The sequence below is a fragment of the Lontra canadensis genome, unplaced genomic scaffold, assembly GCF_010015895.1.
Source record: "Lontra canadensis isolate GAN:19392208 unplaced genomic scaffold, GSC_riverotter_1.0 scaffold31, whole genome shotgun sequence".
Classification (NCBI taxonomy): domain Eukaryota; kingdom Metazoa; phylum Chordata; class Mammalia; order Carnivora; family Mustelidae; genus Lontra; species Lontra canadensis.
Window position 1 is genome coordinate 5,394,323 of NW_022631025.1, and position 18,243 is coordinate 5,412,565.

Consider the following 18,243-nt stretch of genomic DNA (forward strand, 5'->3'; position numbering starts at 1 on the left):
GGTCATGATCCCAGAGTCCCAGTCCCCCTGCTCAGTGGGGAGCCTGCTTCTCCCTCTCCCTCTGCCCATCCCAACACCACTTGTGCATGCAATTTCTCAAATACAATCTTGGAAAAAACAAAAAAGGACTTCGAGGGGATGCTTTCTGAGGCTCTTGTGACAAGGGTCAGGAGACCCAGAGAAGGCAAAGGGACATTGCCTTTACTGTGTTAGAAAACATAGTCTGTGTTTCAAATAACAAATTTACAAACAGATTTTTGGAACTCAAGACTTATGTGTGTACTCCCCGTCAACTTTCAGTGGTTCCCTATTGCCACTGAACGTTCAATCTTTCAATCTGATATTCAAAGCCTACTTATCTCTCCAGACTTATATCTTACCATTCCTCCTCATGACCCTGCATTCCAGCCAACAGAGCCATATGCACTTATGAACCCTCCATTGCTTTCCAACGGTTACACCTTTGCTCACATTGCTTCCCCACTTCTGTTTGTTAAAATCCTATCCTACCTTTGAGAATCAACTGTAACCTTTCTTGTGTCCCCTCAATTAAATATGGCCACTTACTCCTGTAAATATCAAAGGTACTTTATTCTGGATTTTAAAAATGATGACATTTATCAAACAACTCCTAAATAGTGACCTTTACACTAGGCATTTTGCAAACACTATGTAATGTAATCCTTATGACAGTTCTGTGGGGATAGACATTAATTTTATATGTGCCTCTTTCCTGGAGTTTTCGCTTTCTCTCTTCACTGTCTGAATGCAGAGAGAGACAGGGACAAGGTCCTAGAGTAACACCAGCAAACTGCAGCCCGCTGCCTGCTTGGTACACGGAGTTCTACGGCAACATGGCTCAGCCCGTTCATTTATGTATTGCCCACCTATGATCTGCGCTTTAACGTAGAGTTGAATAGTTGTGACAGAGACCATATGGCCAACCAAGCCTAAAATATTTGCTCTCTGACCCTTTGCAGAAAAGCATCGCCATCCCCTGGGCTAAGAGGATGGTGGGACCACATCACGGAAGGACCTGAGTCCCCGATTGACTACGTGGAGTGGAACTGTCCAGCCCTGCATCCCGCCAACCTGAACTGACCTGTAAAGGAAGTCAGAAACAAATTTTCATTCTGTTAATGCATTAAAACTTCAGGTTATTTGTCCCAGTAGTTGGCCTATCCTCGTTAATGCAAGAGAGACATAAACACGCGGACCATCCTGGGTAGCAATGGAGTGGTTCTTCCCCTGACCCGGCAGTGTGGGAGGTTGTTGCAGAGCTCTCTTACTGGCTTCCAATGCCTTTTAAAAATTACTGATGAGTGTGAGAAACACTCTAGGATCTCAAGTCAGCAACATGCTCCAGAAAATAACGCTCATGATGGCGGCTGAGTTGCTAGTGATTTAACTGAATAAATAAACAATATAGGAAAAAAAGATCCCAGTGATTGCTGAGGCGTGTACTCAGTTAGGGGTCAGGTGGGGGAGGTCAAACTGGAACAATTTGGAAAGCTCTTCTATGCGTCCTGCCCCTCCAGAGCTAGAAGAACGGAAGCTAAAGCAGATACTGATTCGATGGCACCTTCTTTCTTCTAACAGCAGTGTGTGTGATGTCCTTCTGTTTCTTCAGTGAAAGACTCTAGGGGAAAGGGAACTCAGAATGAGATCAAGATAATCTTTCCCAGGATCTCTGCGATGCTGAAAGTGACTGCGGCGTCTCCATGGGAATCTGAATGAAGGCGAGGGCCATCCACCGTGTATCTGTATCTTTCGACTGTGTTTTGTTTAGTTGGGGAACAATCTAGTCAGTGATCTATACATTCACCCCCAGTGGCCATTTGGGTTCCTTGCCCTACTGCCTTCCTGGGGGAGAATGAAGATATTTATCCTCCCACAGGTTTTGTTTCTTTGCTTTAACAGAACACACTGATCTTGAAACAATAAAGCCGGTTACAGATTAACTGATCCCAGCGTCTCAGTTTCATGGAACCATCAAAGTCCAAGTTGGATAGCTCTGGCTAAGATTATTTATGAGGTCCTACCCAAACGTATTCCATGCAAGTTGCAAGCTAAGTCAGCTGACAACACTGCGTCTTTTCTCCTGCTCCCCCATCCAGCTAGACTGAGGATTGCAAACTGGCATCAGCAGCCCACGCTCCTCCTACAGGCATGGTCTGTCTTAAAATCAGAGTGATTTTGTACAAACGTCCAGGCTTAAATTTCTCTTAAAAATTAGGGCAGCCTAAAAATACTGGCCCCTCATTCCCATCCACCAACAACAGTCAGAGCTGGAGTGAAATGGGTGTGCACCTTCCAGCTGGATGCAGTTCCTAACACTCTCTCAGCTCTGGTGTACGTCTGTCTTTACCTGCCTGACTCCTGTAGGCGTTAGAGTTCCTGGCTCTCAGTCCAGTGCTCCTTGCTGTCTTCTCTGCTTAGCTCTTTTTTTTTTTTTTTTTTTAAATAAAAAGAAGACTGGATGGGGATAACCTAGATAGGCATCTTAGATCTACTATTATGTGACCTGGGAAAAGTCATCTATTATCTCTATGTTCCGTGTTTATAAAATGCCTAAAGCAAAAGATGGACTGTTCTGGAGATTAGCCAAGGTAAGGCATGAAGAATAGGCCTCCGTATTAGGTCTTCCCCTTCTCTTGAAGAACATTTACATTTGTTTCCACCTTGGTCACCTTGCCTCTAGTCTTTTCACTCCTTCATTCCATAGTTTTAAAATGTTTTATTTACCCACCCTCGCAGCTCTGATGGCCGAAGCAGATGTATGTCAGATAGTCACATGGATAAATGTCGAGCTGTCTCTAGGAGAAGTGCTATGAAGGAGATGACCTTCGCATAAAGAGACCTTGTTCTGGGGCCTTCCATGAAGGCAGAAAGGTCAGATAAGGCTCTCAAGATCTGAAGAATAAGGAGTTGTATGATTGACGAGGGGTTTGAAGAATATTCTAGGTTGTGAAAACAGCATGTGTGAAAGTTCTGTGGGGACAGGAAACATGGAGAAGGTGTGGAGCTAGAAGAAATCCAGTGGGTCAGGTCAGAGGGAATAAGCAAGAGTGGGGATATGCGGCTAGAGAGGAAGGTAAGATTAAACAGCGTTGTAGTCCATGCTTAAGAGCTTTATCGTTTTCTTAAAAGCAGTAGTAAAGCCATGGAAGGTTTCCACAGGGGGCTTTACAGAAAGGTAACTCACTCTGTAGTGTGGAAATCAGATGGGAAGAAATATCAGATTGAATCCTATGAAAGTGTCAGATCCACATTCTTTTTGTCCTAGAAGATGACCATTTCCTATGGTTCCACCTAATAGATGGATGCAGGGTAAACCAGTTCGGGGACTGCGGAGAGATGGCAATGGTTTGGACTAGGATGGGGTATTGGAAATGGAGAGAAGGGCACAGGTCTGATGGATATTTACGAGGTAAAATCGATGAGCCTTAGTGATGGATTGGTGTAGGGTATCAAGGACGATGCCTGGACTTGTGTGCCTTCTTGGGAAGTGGTGTCATGCTTGAGTAGGGTATACTGGCACATGACCAGGTTTGGTGAGCAGGGATGATTCCACATGGGTTTCAAAGTGCCTTTGCAAGAACCAGGAGGAGATCGCCTTTGAAAGTATCTCTACAGATATATCTTGCCTTGGCTTTAGCTGAATTTCAGGGGGCACCGAGTGGCCCTAGATTATGTTAAAGTACCAGCCGAAGGTTCCACATCATGGAAATTTTCCAAGTTAAGGCCCTAAACCTATGTGTGGTGTAGACTCAGAGTTTTAATTTTCATAATGACTTTTTATACTCCTCTCAGAACCCCAGGCAGACGGTATGTTTGTGAAGGGCGTTCAGTTTCTTTTTCTCCTTTAGGCCTAAACCTACATTTTTTTTTTTTTTGTAATATTTCCCTTGCCCAGGGAGGGAATTTCCCTTGCTCCTGTGGCCTCTTCCTGGTATCAGTTCATATTTATTCTTTTGTTTATTCTTTTGATTTAATTTCATAACATTCTTGGCTTCAGAGGATTCATATTTTTCTTATGAAACTTGGCTGTATGGAAAATAAATTTGTTACATTGTGTCTGCTATTTCTACATGGCAAGGGGCCTATTTGGGTCAGCTCAGTGGGCTGGGTGGTCGGAAGTGATATAGTAAGTTTTCTATACATATTATTAGAATAGTTTTTAAGGATGTATGATATGCTGTTCTGTCATTTGACATAAAAACACACCTCCTGTCACAAGACAGGTAAATCCTACAGGCCACTTACCATCTGACCTTGCTATTAGGCTGTGAGCTCGCAGAATATGAAAATGTGTATGTGATGTGGGTCCTGGGCTAGAGTTCCTGCGCTGGAGCAGCTGGTTCTCAGGAACCCAAGAAGGACAGCTTTGATCTCCAGCCCACATGCCAGGGCACCTAATAGTTGCCAAATAAATATCTGTATAATTACGCAGGGGTTGGAAAAAAGTCATACCTGGAGAAGATGAGAACTGTTGGCATATCCTTCATGATGGAATAAAAATTCTGGGGTTAGGAGCGAGAGTTGCAGTCAGCATGTCTTTTCAAGATCCAGAATGATGTGTCGTCTCGAATTAGTATCCATCTTACCACTCCCACCTCTCATCTACTCATGAAATATAGATGACAACAATGCTGTTTGAAGTCCTTAGATAACATCTTTATGGCTGATTCATTTTCATTCAAATATCATTGATCGACTATTACTCTGTCCAAAGTTTTTCTTGGTAGGGTTCTCTGAGGTATAAAGGGATGACTAAAATCCAGGCTCTCCCTTCAACTACTTAACAGTTTAATGATAAGGGATGGGAACCAAAGTATACAATCAACTAAAATAAAAATACTCCTTATCAAACGCTTTCAACGCACCAGGCACTGCCCTAAGAATTTTGCTTAGGTAAGTTCATTTAAACCTATGAAGTGGGAAACACTACTGTGTCCATTTTTTTTTTAAAGATTTTATTTATTTAACAGATCACAAGTAGGCAGAGAGGCAGGCAGAGAGAGAGAGGAGGAAGCAGGCTCCCTGCTGAGCAGAGAGCCCGATGCGGGGCTCGATCCCAAGTCCCTGGGATCATGACCTGAGCCAAAGGCAGAGGCTTTAACCCACTGAGCCACCCAGGTGTCCCCTGTGTCCATTTTGTTAATGAGGGAACAGAAAGGTTGAGAAATGTACACAGGTCACACAGGAAGAAAGAGCCAGAGCCAGAATTGAAACCCAGTTGTTCTGATTCCAGACCTCAAGAATTCAAATATTCTGCCTTACAGAGGCCCAGATAATCCACTGTGGAAACTGATAGGTTCCGTAAGAGATATTTAAGCCCAGGCTGATGGCCGAACGGAAGGGTTCAAGAAAAGCTTTACGGAGAAGTCATGGCGTTCTGACAGATGGTGATGGACAAAGAAGTATCTAGGGGGTAGGAAATAGAGAAAAGGCACAGTTCGGAAGAAGGCTCCTCGACACGTTTGGGAAACTGCACATAGTCCAATGTGCCTCGGTGTGGGTTATTTGTATAAGTCAGAAGAGGAGAGTTAGTTAGAACTTAAATTTTGGGTAAAGGACCTTGGAGCAGGAAGTGGGGAGGGAGTGTGCTGCATTTTTCTCACTGTTGGTCGTAAGTAACAGTAAAGCCTTAAGCAAGTGAAGCCTCTAGAATCAATTTAGATGACTCTGTTTTGGAGCCGTAGTGAGGACTCTCCCTCAAAGAGGAAACTAGATGACTTCAGAGATTTCTAAATCTGCCCTGGAGTTCGAAGGTAAGACTTCACGTCAGGGATCCTAGAGCCTTAGAGGATTATGGGCAAAGTTGTGTTTGCATGAATATGTGAGCTTCTTGTCTAGGAGGAGGTGGTTCACAGGATTGATCTCTTGCTCTCAGCATTCACGGTCAAAGAAATATGGCAAACCACAGCTCCACGGAGAAAAAGGCAGCAACAGTCTCAACGGGACCTTCCTTGGAGACAGGGACTAGAAGCAGTGCCCCACCGTGCACCCTGAAGCTTTGGGATTCACAACTGAGAGTCTGAGTTCCACTCTGACAAGCAGAGCTTTGCACAGAAATATCACCTCCGCGCGTCGGCAGAGGCCTGCCTCAGTCAGCCTCTGGCCCCGCACTGCAGGCGACTCCGGTTAGCACGCCCCACCAGGGAGGGGTCAGGGAAAGCACATCTCACTCTAAACGTGTCAGAAGGAAGTGGATCACTTTTGAGCTCTTGTCCCTAGAGGCTTTCAAGGGGAACAGGAAGCTACAGTTTCCAGGAAGATGACAGCTGTCTGGAAGGATTTCTATGACTGCACTTTTCACCCAACCCACCAGAGTCACTCAGCATAAAACAGGCCTGACAGCAAGGCAACTTGCGGGCAAGGCCTGTGAGGAAACCCTTCATTTCCTCCTGTTTGTGGAGTCTCGCCCAGCAGGCCCCGCCATCACGGACGCCGGGTGAGGCGGCTAGAGCGGGAAGGCAGAAGTGCCGGTGACAAAAGCGGGGTTTCCAGGCAGATCCTTTGATCCACAGAAATAGCTGTGTTGGAGGGTGGTGTGGTCATTAGTGGTGTGTTTTGCATCATGATGCTCTTTGATAGAGACAGACGGAGTCCTGGGTGCATTAGTCAGGATTGGGACTGTCTGCACGTGACCGAAAATTGAAGACAACTGCAGCTTCCAGATGATAGAAAATTCTCTCTTCACGCAGAGCTAATCTGGAGGCAACAATTCAGGACCGGTTGGGCAACTCCGTGCTCAGCCGGGATCCAGGCTCCCCTCACTTGTTCCTCCACCAAACCCGGCCCAGGGAGCTGCTTCGTGATCTAGGATGGCTCCCCAGCCTCTAACCTGGAGGAAGAGGAAGAGAGGACCAAAGGAAACTGCTTCTTTGAAGGACACTTAAAGGTCACAGTTCTGTTTGCTGGCCATTGTCCCGAGCACACTGATCGCAACTAGCATTGATTCGGTTGGAATCTGGTCTTCCACTTGGGCCTCGAAGTGTCCAGGGAAACACGTCCACGTCTACATGTGGACGGCTAGATGTCTCTCTACACGGTGTCCTCAGAGAAGATGGAATGTTGGGATGTCGTTTTACTAACTCCAGAGACCTTAGCAAACCTGGATCCGGCTTTATTCATTTAAGTGATTTGGTCATTCCTCCCCTGTCCTGGAGAGCTTCCTTAGTCTTGTTAGTAGGAGCATGAGAAGCAGGCTGTCCTCATTTACTCATTCCCGTGTTCGTGCATCCTCTCACTCATTCAGGTGTCAGCACCGTCCCGTCGGAGATGGTCAGCTGTGCACCGCTTTTATGCTTCCTATTCAAAGTGTAGAGATATTTCTGGAAAGTGGTTGTCCGGCCAGAGGTGAGGTGTCTCAGCCTCCAACCTCGAGGTGGGCCCATCTGACCGGCTTCTGCCAACGGGATGGGAAGAGAGGAGATGTGTCCCTTCTGGGAGGAGGTGCTTGAAAAATAGACATGCTGTCCCCAGCCCCTATTTTCCTGTCTGCTTCTGGAGGCCAGAGACCCTGAGGCCTAGTAGACAGCAGAGACCCATGTAGAGGGAGCTCAGGCTCCAGAATCACCCAGGGAAAGCTGCCCCCCAAATGCCCAAACTGCTCTGTGACATTAACAAGGAACTACCAGCAGCTTAAGCTTGGTACGGGGTGTGCTGCAGGTTGTGTATAAGGATGGTTAACTCAGCTCCCACGTGAGACAGAACTGGATTCAAATGCCATGTGCAGTGCCTGCTAACTCTGAGAGTGAGATTTCAAGTAATTTCACTTAGTCTCTGACTAATAACCTCTCTTTCCTCATTTATAAAATGTGGCTTAATTTATATACTACATATGGGATGTGTGTGTGTGTGATTATGGTACCTAGTAAATATTTCAAACATGTTAATTCTTATTCTTTTTAAAAGAATTCTTATCTTTTTAAAAAAGATTTTATTTATTTATTTGACAGAGAGAGACACAGCAAGAGAGGGAACACAAGCAGAGTGAGTGGGAGAGGGAGAAGCAGGTTTCACACTGAGCGGGGAGCCCAAAGTAGGGCTTGATCCCAGAACCCTGGGATCATGACCTGAGCCAAAGGCAGATGCTTAATGACTGAGCCACCCACGTGGCCTTTAAATTCTTATTCTTATAATCACATACTGTTGGGCTCCTCTTTTTCTGTTTAATAAGGTAGTTTTGCTAATTTAGGGAGCAGTTGTCAAGTTTCAGCTTGTTTACTTCTTCTTTTGTGCCCCTCGAATTGTGGGGCTCTCTGCTGATGGTTATTGGTGATTCTGTTCAGCAGATGTCTCCTTCCCCACCACTTTCTTTCTTTTTTTTTTTTTTAAGATTTTATGTATTTATTTGTCAGAGAGAAAGAGAGAGAGTGTGTACAAGCAGGGGGAGCAGCAGGCAGAGGGAGAGGGAGAAGCAGGCTTCCCACTGAGCAGGGAGCCTAATGCGGGGCTTGATTCCAGAACCTTGGGATCATGATGTGAGCTGAAGGCAGGCTCTTGACCAACTGAGCCACGCAGGCATCCCTCCTTCGCCACCACTTGGTGGTAGGTAGAAAAATGGCCCCTGCAAATGTCCCCATCCAAGTCCCCTGAGACTGGCAAAATGCTATGTTACATGGCAGAAGGAATTTTGCAGGTGTGATTCAGTTAAGGACCTCTAGATGGGAGGATTACCATGGATTGCCCAAGTGAGCCCAATGGAATCATGAGGGTCTTTCAAGATGGAAGAGGGAGACAGGGAATCCGAGAAGGAGATAGGATGACAGACAGGTGCTGGAGTGGTGTGATTGCTGGCTTGGAAGACAAAGAAGACCATAAACTGAAGGGGGCAAGCCACCTCTAGAGCTGAAGAGGCAAGGAATGGACCCTCTCCTAGAGCCTTCAGGGTGAGCACGGCCCCGCCAAAGCGTTGGTTGCAGCCCAGCGAGACCCACATCAGACGTCTCTCCTACAGAACTGTAAGTAATAAATTTACATTGTTTGTCATGTAGTTTGTGGGAATTTGAAGCCAAATCCCACCCTATCCCCACCATGATGTGTTGCAATGGGCATGTGAAGCTCTTTACGGACACGGGAGGGAAGATCTCAGAAGCCGTGGTGCCAGGACAAGAAAGGTGGAGTCACTATCTCTGTGAGCTCTCCCTGCTCCACACAAGGGAAGCTACCTCGAGACCTGGGGCTTCACCAGGGGAGGGGGGTGACCCCACCCCCTCCATGATGCGCCTCAACTTCTGGCCAGACTTTCCATCTTTGTTTTGTGTCTGGACTACTTCATGGTCCACCCCTGCCCCAGCCCCAACCTACAGTAAGTAACCTTTATGGAAGGGCACATCTCCTATGTCCCTGTTGGTAGGACTCTGGCTTTGAACTTGAGCAATACTGGATTCTACACTTGTGACGTGAGCCCTGGGATGTTCTGGCCCCTTCTGCCCCTTCCAGATAGCAACCTAAAAGGGCCACAATGGTTTGTTTGTTTGTTTGTTTTTTGGTTGAAATTCACACGACATAAAATTAACCATTTTAAAGTATATCATTTAATGGCATTTAGTATATTTGTAATGGTGTGCAACCATCACCCCACTACCTAGTTCTAAAACATTTTTTTTGCTCCAAAGGGGACCCTGTTACCATCAAGTAGTTGCTCTCCGTTTGTCCTTTCTCCCAGGTCCTGACAACCACCACTTGTTTTCTGTCTCAAAGCATTTACTTATTCTGGACATTTCATATAAATTAACATAATACATGGCCTTTTGTGTTTGGCTTTTATGATTTAGTGTAGTGCTTTCAAAGTTCATCCAAATCATAGCATGTATTAATACTTCCATTCCTTTTCATGGCTGAATAATATTCCATCATATGGCTAGCCACATTTTTTATCAATTCATCTGTCAATGGATGCTTGGCTCGCTTCCCCCTTTTATCTATTATGAGTAATACTTCTATGACCATTTGTGTGTGAGTTTTTTTTTTTTTAAGATTTTATTTTTTTCATTTGACAGAGAGAGAGCACTAGCAAGGGGAAATGGCAGGCAGAGGCAGAGGGAGAAACAGACTTCCCGCTGAGCAAAGAGCCCAATGCAGGGCTCAATCCCAGGACCCCAGGATCATGACCTAAGCTTAAGGCAGCTGCTCAACCGACTGAGCCACCCAGGTGCCCTGTGTGTTTTGTTCGAAGACCTCTTTTCAGTTCTGCACAAACCCATATTTTCATATCAATTGGTATATTCCTAGCAGTGGAGTTACTGGGTCACCCTGGCTTCTGATATCTGATTATTTTGTTATCAAAGACAAATGCCCCCAATGCCATTAACTTATTCATTTTTCGGCTTTTCTCCAGGTGGAAAGTGAATGTAGGAGGTGCTAATTCCACCACCACACTGCTACCACCAAGCACATTATCACTTGCTGTCTCTGTGGTGGAAACTCTGGGGCACATGAAATCAGTGGTGGCCTGGAATTAAGAGCTATAGGCTGCATCCGAACCCAAGACCCCTCCCGTCCCCCTCCGACATAGTAACTATGGTTAACCTATGCGTTCATTGTCTAACTTCCTCAATGACTATGCGAGTTCTACAGAGGCAGGGATTTGCTATATTTTGTTCCACTTCTGCAACCCTAGTGCCTACAATAGGGCTGGATCCATATCTAATGAATGAACATTAGAAGGAACGACCATCAGTGTTCTCTGGTTTCATGTCCTATCTTTCCTTGAGGTCCTAACCCTAGCAGCTGGGTTCGCATCCCTGAACTATTTCATTAAATGGCATCTTTATGTCCATTTTTTCTTTCAAGACTCACACATACCCTAGAGTACAGAGTGGGTATTTTTTTCCGTACTTAGATGAAGAAAATGATGATCAGGGATATCAATTAGGAAGTTGTGACAAAGGAAGGTAAGGGTGATAGATTATGTTCCTAGGACTGTAACAAATCACCACAAAACAGGTGGGTTCAAACAACAGAAACTTACACTCTTTTTTTTTTTTTTAAGATTTTATTTATTTATTTATTTGAGAAAAAGAGAGAGAGCATGAATGGGGGGAGGAGCAAAGGGAGAGGGAGCAGCAGACTTCCCACTGAGCAGGGAGCCCAGCACAGGACTCAATCCCAGGACCCTGAGATCATGACCTGAGCCGAAGGCAGATGCCTAACCGATTGAACCACCCAGGTGTCCCAGAAACTTTTATTCAGATCACTGTGGAGGCCAGAAGTCTGACTTCTGACAACAGAGCCAAGGCTCTAGGGAGCCTTCCTGCCTGCCTCTTCCAGCTCCCGGAGGCTCCAGGCTTCCTTGGCTATTACGGCATGGCTCTGCACTGCCTGTTTTCATATGGCCTTCTCCCCTGTGTCTCTGCATGTCCTTTTCTGTCTCTTATAAGGAATCTTCAGTGAATTTAGAACCCACATTAATCCAGGATGATTTTATCTCAAGATCCTAAACTTAATTTATCTTCAAAGACCCTTTTTCCAAATAAGGTCACAGTCTGGGGTTTGGGGGGACACATCCTTTGGAAGCCATCACTCGGCCCACTACACGTGGACATCCCTGTGAGAATGCCTCCTGACTGAGCTCTTTCTCCCTGGGTCCCTGATCTGTACTCCAGATGTGTGTTTCCGGTGTGCTTTCCGGTGTGCTCACATAACACTGCGAGGTGTTATGGAAAAGAGGGTTGCAGGTAAATGAGTTTGGGAAACTCTGAGTTGAACAAAGCTCAGCAGGAATTTTCTCCTGCAGGACTTCTCAGACTCTTTAATAGGCTAGAATACGTTGTAAATCTTCACGAGAGGAAAAAATATAGCGCACTGCCCCAATTCCTTTGACCTGGAAATCCTTTAAAAAAGGATTAATGAAGAACAGTGGAGCTCTCATAGGATGAGGCTGCCTAGAATATAGGCGGGAAGGGTTGCTCCTCTCTTCTTGTTCTCAGGGTCCGAGGGACTCCAATCTTAAGAGGTGTTCCATCAGAAACAGTACAAATCACCCCAAAGAGGCTAAAGGCAAGTGGCATGGAGAAGATACAAAAATACAATGCCTGACACATTCTTTTCATCAGTAAATCTCTAAAAAAAGAAAAATCCGGGCACCTGGGTGGCTCAGTGGGGTAAGCTGCTGCCTTCGTCTCAGGTCATGATTCCATGGTCCTGGGATCGAGCCCCGCATCAGGCTCTCTGCTCAGCGGGGAGCCTGCTTCCCTCTCTCTCTCTGCCTGCCTCTCTGCCTACTTGTGATCTCTCTCTCTCTGTCAAATAAATAAATTAAAAAAAAAGAAAAATCCACCAACTGCCTACAGATCCCATATGATTGCCGCCATGATGGTGCCTCCCCTCGTAGACCCTGTTGGGACCTTTGCAGACATTTGCTAGGATCATGTGCTTCTTAGGAATCGACGGCCGAGTGCACGCAGACCTATTCTAGTTAGAGAGGTAGAGATTCATAGAGTTTTAGAGCTGTAAGAGGTCTTAGAAATATCTTTTCTAACCCAGGAATTTTACAGATAAGGAAACAGAGGCCCAGAGAGATTAAAATGGCACATGGTATCACCTGTTCAAGATCACATGGTAAAGTTGGTTCTGGAGCCTTTGTCAATGGATTTCAAACTCAAGGGCTTTGCTACCCCAGGCTTTGTTTTAAATATCACGTTAGAAGGAAAAATTTTTCTGTGGATGATTTACGAGAAATCTAAGGATATTGAGGATTTTCTTATTAATGAACATTCTGCCAAAAGCCCTTTTTACCTCAACTATTGATTTTGGAAATTATTTCCAACATTTGGTAATCCACTCACCTGTGTTTGCAATAGACAGAATTTCATTTTTCTTTAATTATGCACCATTTTTCAGTGGGTGAGGTCTGCTGCTGACCATTAGCCCCTGTCCCACATCTGACCATGGACTAAGTGTAGATGGACACAGACTGAGCAGGAAAGAGATTAGTAATATTTTATAAGAGATGTTAAACCTTCACTGATTTCCTTCTGACATTTTTAGTAGGTGTGGTAGGATGCAGTGAGCAAGAATGAGGCAACTGAATGTTTGGAAGCATCAGCAAAGATAGCATGATGGAAGCAATTGGTCCACTTTTCCATAAAAATGGTTCCATGTGCCCTTTCTGGGATTAACACAATAATTCAGCCAACGTGCATTATAGGGTGTGGCGCGAATGTTCAGTGATTTGTGATATGCTGTAGAAATGATTGTTTGTTTTTTTTTTTAAAGTAAATCCTTCATACAAGCTTGCTTAATAGCCACTGGGTAGGATTTTTGTAGATTTTTAAGAAGCTATTAAATGATGTCTTAGAGGCTGCTGCCAGATCAGAGCTTTATGTGATATTTTTTCTTAAGAAAGAGTGATTCTCCTGAAGGTCAAAGGCATGGGGGCAGATGAGTAGCTTTCTCTGAGTCCAGCTGGGAAAAGGAGGGTTGACTAGGACTTGTATGCTCATGACCGGGCCTTGGAAGGTAAGAATGAGATGCAGCTGCAAGGCCAGTAGCTCCCATTCTTTCATTCCTCTGGTGCAGAGGTCCCTCATCCCTCTGGCAGAGAGGTCATTTCACTGCTGTCGGCCTCCAAAATCAGGGATCTTCGGTCTGTGATATCGGGTGTTAAATATTTATGGATCCTCTCCAGGAATGAGGAGGGACCTCTGATAAGAGCAGCTTATTGTCTGAAAGGCAGGTAGGGTTGAGCTGGTGTAGGAAAGGCTCAGGGCTGCCTAGAGGTATTGCGTATTTCAGGAAACAGCCCACATGGAGGGTCTGGCACATACCAGGGTCCCTCATCCCTACAACTCCCTCTGGCCATGTGTGACCATCTGACCCTTAGATGACCTCCAGTTTCCTCTCCTGACTCCTGTGATTTGTTTTACAAGTCTCAAAAGTAGGGCATGGTGGGGGAAAAATTCCCCTAATTGAGAGGGCTGGGTCTTTGGATTCAAGGGTACTGAGGTTTTTCCTGGGTCTCTCTTGGGACCTTTGTCCTATCTGTCCGTCAGACTCTTCCTCCAGGTCTCAGCATGAATGTCCCCTCCTTAGCGAGAGCCTCCCTGTCCCCCTAGATGTCCCACAGCACCTCCTGGCATTCGTCCTTTAGCTCACTCCCCTGGGTTATTTTCCTCAGGCTCCGATCTCTAACTGAAGTCATTTTGGTTCTGTATTTCCTTGTGTATGGTTGGCCCTGAGCTCTCCACTGGACTGGCAGGCATAGCCACTGTATTCCTCAATGTCCGCCAAGGCCTGGCCCAAGAGAGATGGGAGCAGAGTCTCAGAAGATCCCATTAGACTAGATACAAGGGGATCATGTCTTCTTTTTTCTGGAATTTCACACATCTGGACTTTTTCTTTAGAGCTCTTAAAACTTTGTAATGACTTATGGGTGGGATTATTTCCTTCAGGCCTGTCTTAGTAGGTCAAGGATTCGTGACTGTTTTGTTCCTTTGTGCCTAGGTCTGCTTTGGTGTCTGGTGAAGCCTTGGACCCCTTCTCAGAATAATGTGTTTGAATGCACAAAGTAAACCACATAGGATTACAAAGGAAATCAACGATATTGAAGTAGAATCATCAAAGTGTTAAAATGTAAATCTGTGATAGTTACACGTGCATCTTCATTAACACATTTAATAACAAAATCTACCATAATTTTCTATGTAGTAATGAGCATAACTGGCTTTTTGAGATGTCTGCAAAAAGTGTAATGTGAGATATAAATGTCTGTCATTCGTGTTGATGACAGTGGCATGGATGCTCTTAATACTGCTGTGGTTTGTTGCCTACATTCGTGATGGCATCAAACACAAATTTCAGTTAGAGATTAGGGAATATAAAGACGTAATTTTTTTTTCCCATCCAAGTTCCCTGACTCCCTAAAGTCTATCTACAGATTCTAGGGCAGTCTATGGACTGCAGGTTAAGAATTCCTGAATTAGAATGAATCACCTAAGTTTAGTTCACCATTTTTAACCTAGCACCTAAGACTTAGTAAGTGCTTCTTACTTATTTATGGAAGGAAGGAAGGAAAAAAGGAAGGAAGGGAGGGAGGAAAGAAGGAAAGAAAACATTCTTCTTTGGGTCTAACACTGTTCTTAGAATAAGATTGCTAGATGATTGAATTAATGAATCCTGCAGGCATGGCAGGAAGCTAGTCACTAATAAATGAGGGTGCCCTCTTTCTCAACCAGTTCCAGTAATGACTGAATCTTAGGTGAGGTCCTCTGTATGCTATTGAAACCCACTGAGTGCTTCACCCATAACTGACAGAAAACATGAACTTGGATGATGAGATGCCTCTTTGACTGAAAGGGATAACCCCCACACTGTAATTTGTAGAGTATAATATCGAGACTTCTATCAGACCAATCAGTTGACTCCTTGGGCTGTCCTGGACTCTCAAGAACACAGCTTTGGTGAGGTCCTGCCTTATACCATGACAGTGCCTCTCAGTTCCCACCAGCCCCATCATCACACCTACCCTTGGCGAGTTGTTTTAGACGGACCCCTTTTCCTGCTCGGTGGGAAGAGAAGGCCCGTGGGACAGCAGTCTCACTAGGAATTTGGCTCCATCATCTGACAGATTATTTCAGTCTCTCATGAATATCAACTGGAAGAATCAGCGCTTTGTGAATTTTTTGCTGTCGTGGTGCCTTACAAGTCAGCAGTTACTGACAGGACTTAACATGAAGACTCAGGGCTTGCAGAGGCAAAATTGAATTCATTATTCAGTGCTTTAGAAAAATTCCTAATATATCAGCAGTACAGATGCCAACATGCATCTCTTGGTAGCAGACACTTCTTAAGAATGTTGGAATGCTTTCTAAGACAGTTAAGGATAAATGAATATTCATGAAAGTGCTGTAAAAATGAAAGATCTATTTCTTAATAGGCCAAAGACAAATAGCTTGGGGAAATAAACAGCAATTTTGTGGCCGTAAAAACTAGATATTCTTCATGGACCTGCATTATTGTAATTGCACGGTGGATGCCATCTTTCTGTGTTATCATGCAGATCACACATGCCCCACTGGTCCCCACCCACATTACCACCCCAAGTTGATTGACTTGTTTCACATGATACTAAGTGGTGACTAGTTACACCTTTCTGATCACAATGCCTCGTAAGCAATAGTCTGGGGCTAGAGCTGCTTGTCCAACTATATAACCATCTAATAATCTTTCCTCTCTTGAGGTTTGTGGGGTTTGGGCTTTATCAGATAAGGTAGTCACAATAATGGAATGCAGATCAATCAGTGGAAGAAAATGATATCCTTCCTCTTCTTGAACTCTGTAACATTCCTGACCTCTTCTACAGTGGACTTGTGGATGCAGGATTCTCATATCGTCTCTTCCCTTCCATGTGGGTTTGGTGGCCTCCCATTCAATGATTTCCCTAAATCTGTGGTTTTCTATCTTGGTTGCCCAACAGCATCCTTGGAGTGATTTTTATTTATTTTTTGTTAACAACACATGCCTTGGCCTCACTCCAGGAATTTATAAAAAGCTCCCCAGGTGATTAAATTGAGCATCCAGGGTTCAGGACCACTGCTGTAAATTCCCACCAACTACCCTGGATGACCTCTGTTCAGATCCCAGTAGATAGTTCTCAGCCCTCAGCACTCTCCTTGTTCAAAAGAGATTAGCAGCTAATCAAACCAGATGAGCACCAGAGTATTCCTGATTTAATCAGAAAGATGAAAATTTGGGGAGAGAGAGTGGCATACGTCTCCCATATTTGAGGCCAGAAAGCAATACTCATAAAATAATTCTTTCTAAGAAATTTTAAAATCTTACCCTTCATCAATGGTGAGGATATTTTGCAATTTACTAGATTATAGTTGAATTGCTTAATTTCAGATTGCAAGACCTATGTGGTATTCCCAAGAAATTTCAGTTATTTGTTCTCCACCTCCCTCCCTAGCTTTGTCTTTAGTTGACTGAACGCCACACCCTGACTTCCACCACACGGGGCAGCAACTTGTTCCCTAAAGAAGTCCTGAATGTTTCCACTCTTTGTCATGGCTCACATTTCTCCTCCTACATGTAGAGTCTTTCTCCTCTCCACCATTTGAAATCCTACTCATCCTTAAGGATACAACTCAAGTAAATCCTGCTCATCCTTCAAGGTCCAATTCAAGTATTACCCGTGAAGTCCTTTCTCCCTCTAATGCCTGAGTCAAGACCTTCTGCCATTTTGTTTTTATACCACTTTGTATTTCCATTTCAGTCTTTTCCAAATTCTTGTATAGTCTTTTCCAATAATTAGTTCGGGAGATTTTGCAGACAGAGCAAACCCTGTAGCATTCTCATTTGAACTCTCTCCTTTGGACAGTGTTGTGACTTTCAAAGGTTACAGTCTGTTTCTCCCCCCTGAGTAGGATGAACTCAACAGTTAAGGTCCAGTTCCTTTCTTTTAATAACTGACTGTGGAATAAAAAATTGCCCTGATGTACTCTAGCAGTCTAAGTCTAAGATTCAGTCTAAGTCTAAAATCTAGTCTATGATTCAGGGTGGCTTATTCAAAGGATGACTGGCTGTATCTAGTCCATTTGTTTGGGATGGCTCATGAGTGACGGTTAAGTCTTGGTGAGAGGATTGAGATACATAAGCCAGTGGTTTTCAGCTAGGCAGCCCACTCATAAGAGGGCTTTGGAGATATGGGTTATCACAAAGACTAGAGGTGTTACTGACGTTTAGTGGACATGGGCTGGGAATGCCAGATGCTTTGCAGTGTGTAGGAAAGCCCCTACAAAAAGAGTTGTGTCTTTCAAAATACCAATTGTTCCCCACCCCCCATACCCATTCTAGCAAATTCTAACAAATCTACATCATGGAATACTTAAACAGAAAACCAAAAAACAACTTGGTTTGGAGAAAAGAGAGAAGCTCCTAAGACTCACTGTGAGATCGTGGGCAAAATGTCCTGGGCGAGCCAGCAGATAGGCAGAGATGACAAAATTGGATAATTCCTGGCTGGTGAAACCAGAATTCTCACATTATGTAGGTGGTAATGTTATATGATGCAACTTTTTTTTTTTTTTAATACTGTGTCCATTTATTTGAGAGAGAGAGTGCATGAGCAGAGGGAGGCACAGAGGGAGAGGGACAATCAGAGTCCATGCTGAGCAAGGAGCCCTATGTCACGACCCTGATATCATGACCTGAACCAAAATCAAGAGTCAGACCCTTAGCTGGCTGAGTCACCCAGCTGCCCCAGACACAACCTTTCTGAGGAAGACAGTG

At 44.6% G+C, this 18,243-nt stretch overlaps 1 long non-coding RNA gene across 3 annotated transcripts in view; it reads left to right on the top strand.

The window, feature by feature from the left end:
- Window positions 1-1,196, top strand: part of LOC116872972 — a 40,123-nt gene extending 38,927 nt beyond the window's left edge. For all 3 annotated transcript variants that reach the window (XR_004383718.1, XR_004383719.1, XR_004383717.1), the window contains one exon: window positions 981-1,196. This is a non-coding gene — a long non-coding RNA (uncharacterized LOC116872972). The remainder of the gene's footprint in view (window positions 1-980) is intronic.
- Window positions 1,197-18,243: the final 17,047 nt, after the last annotated feature.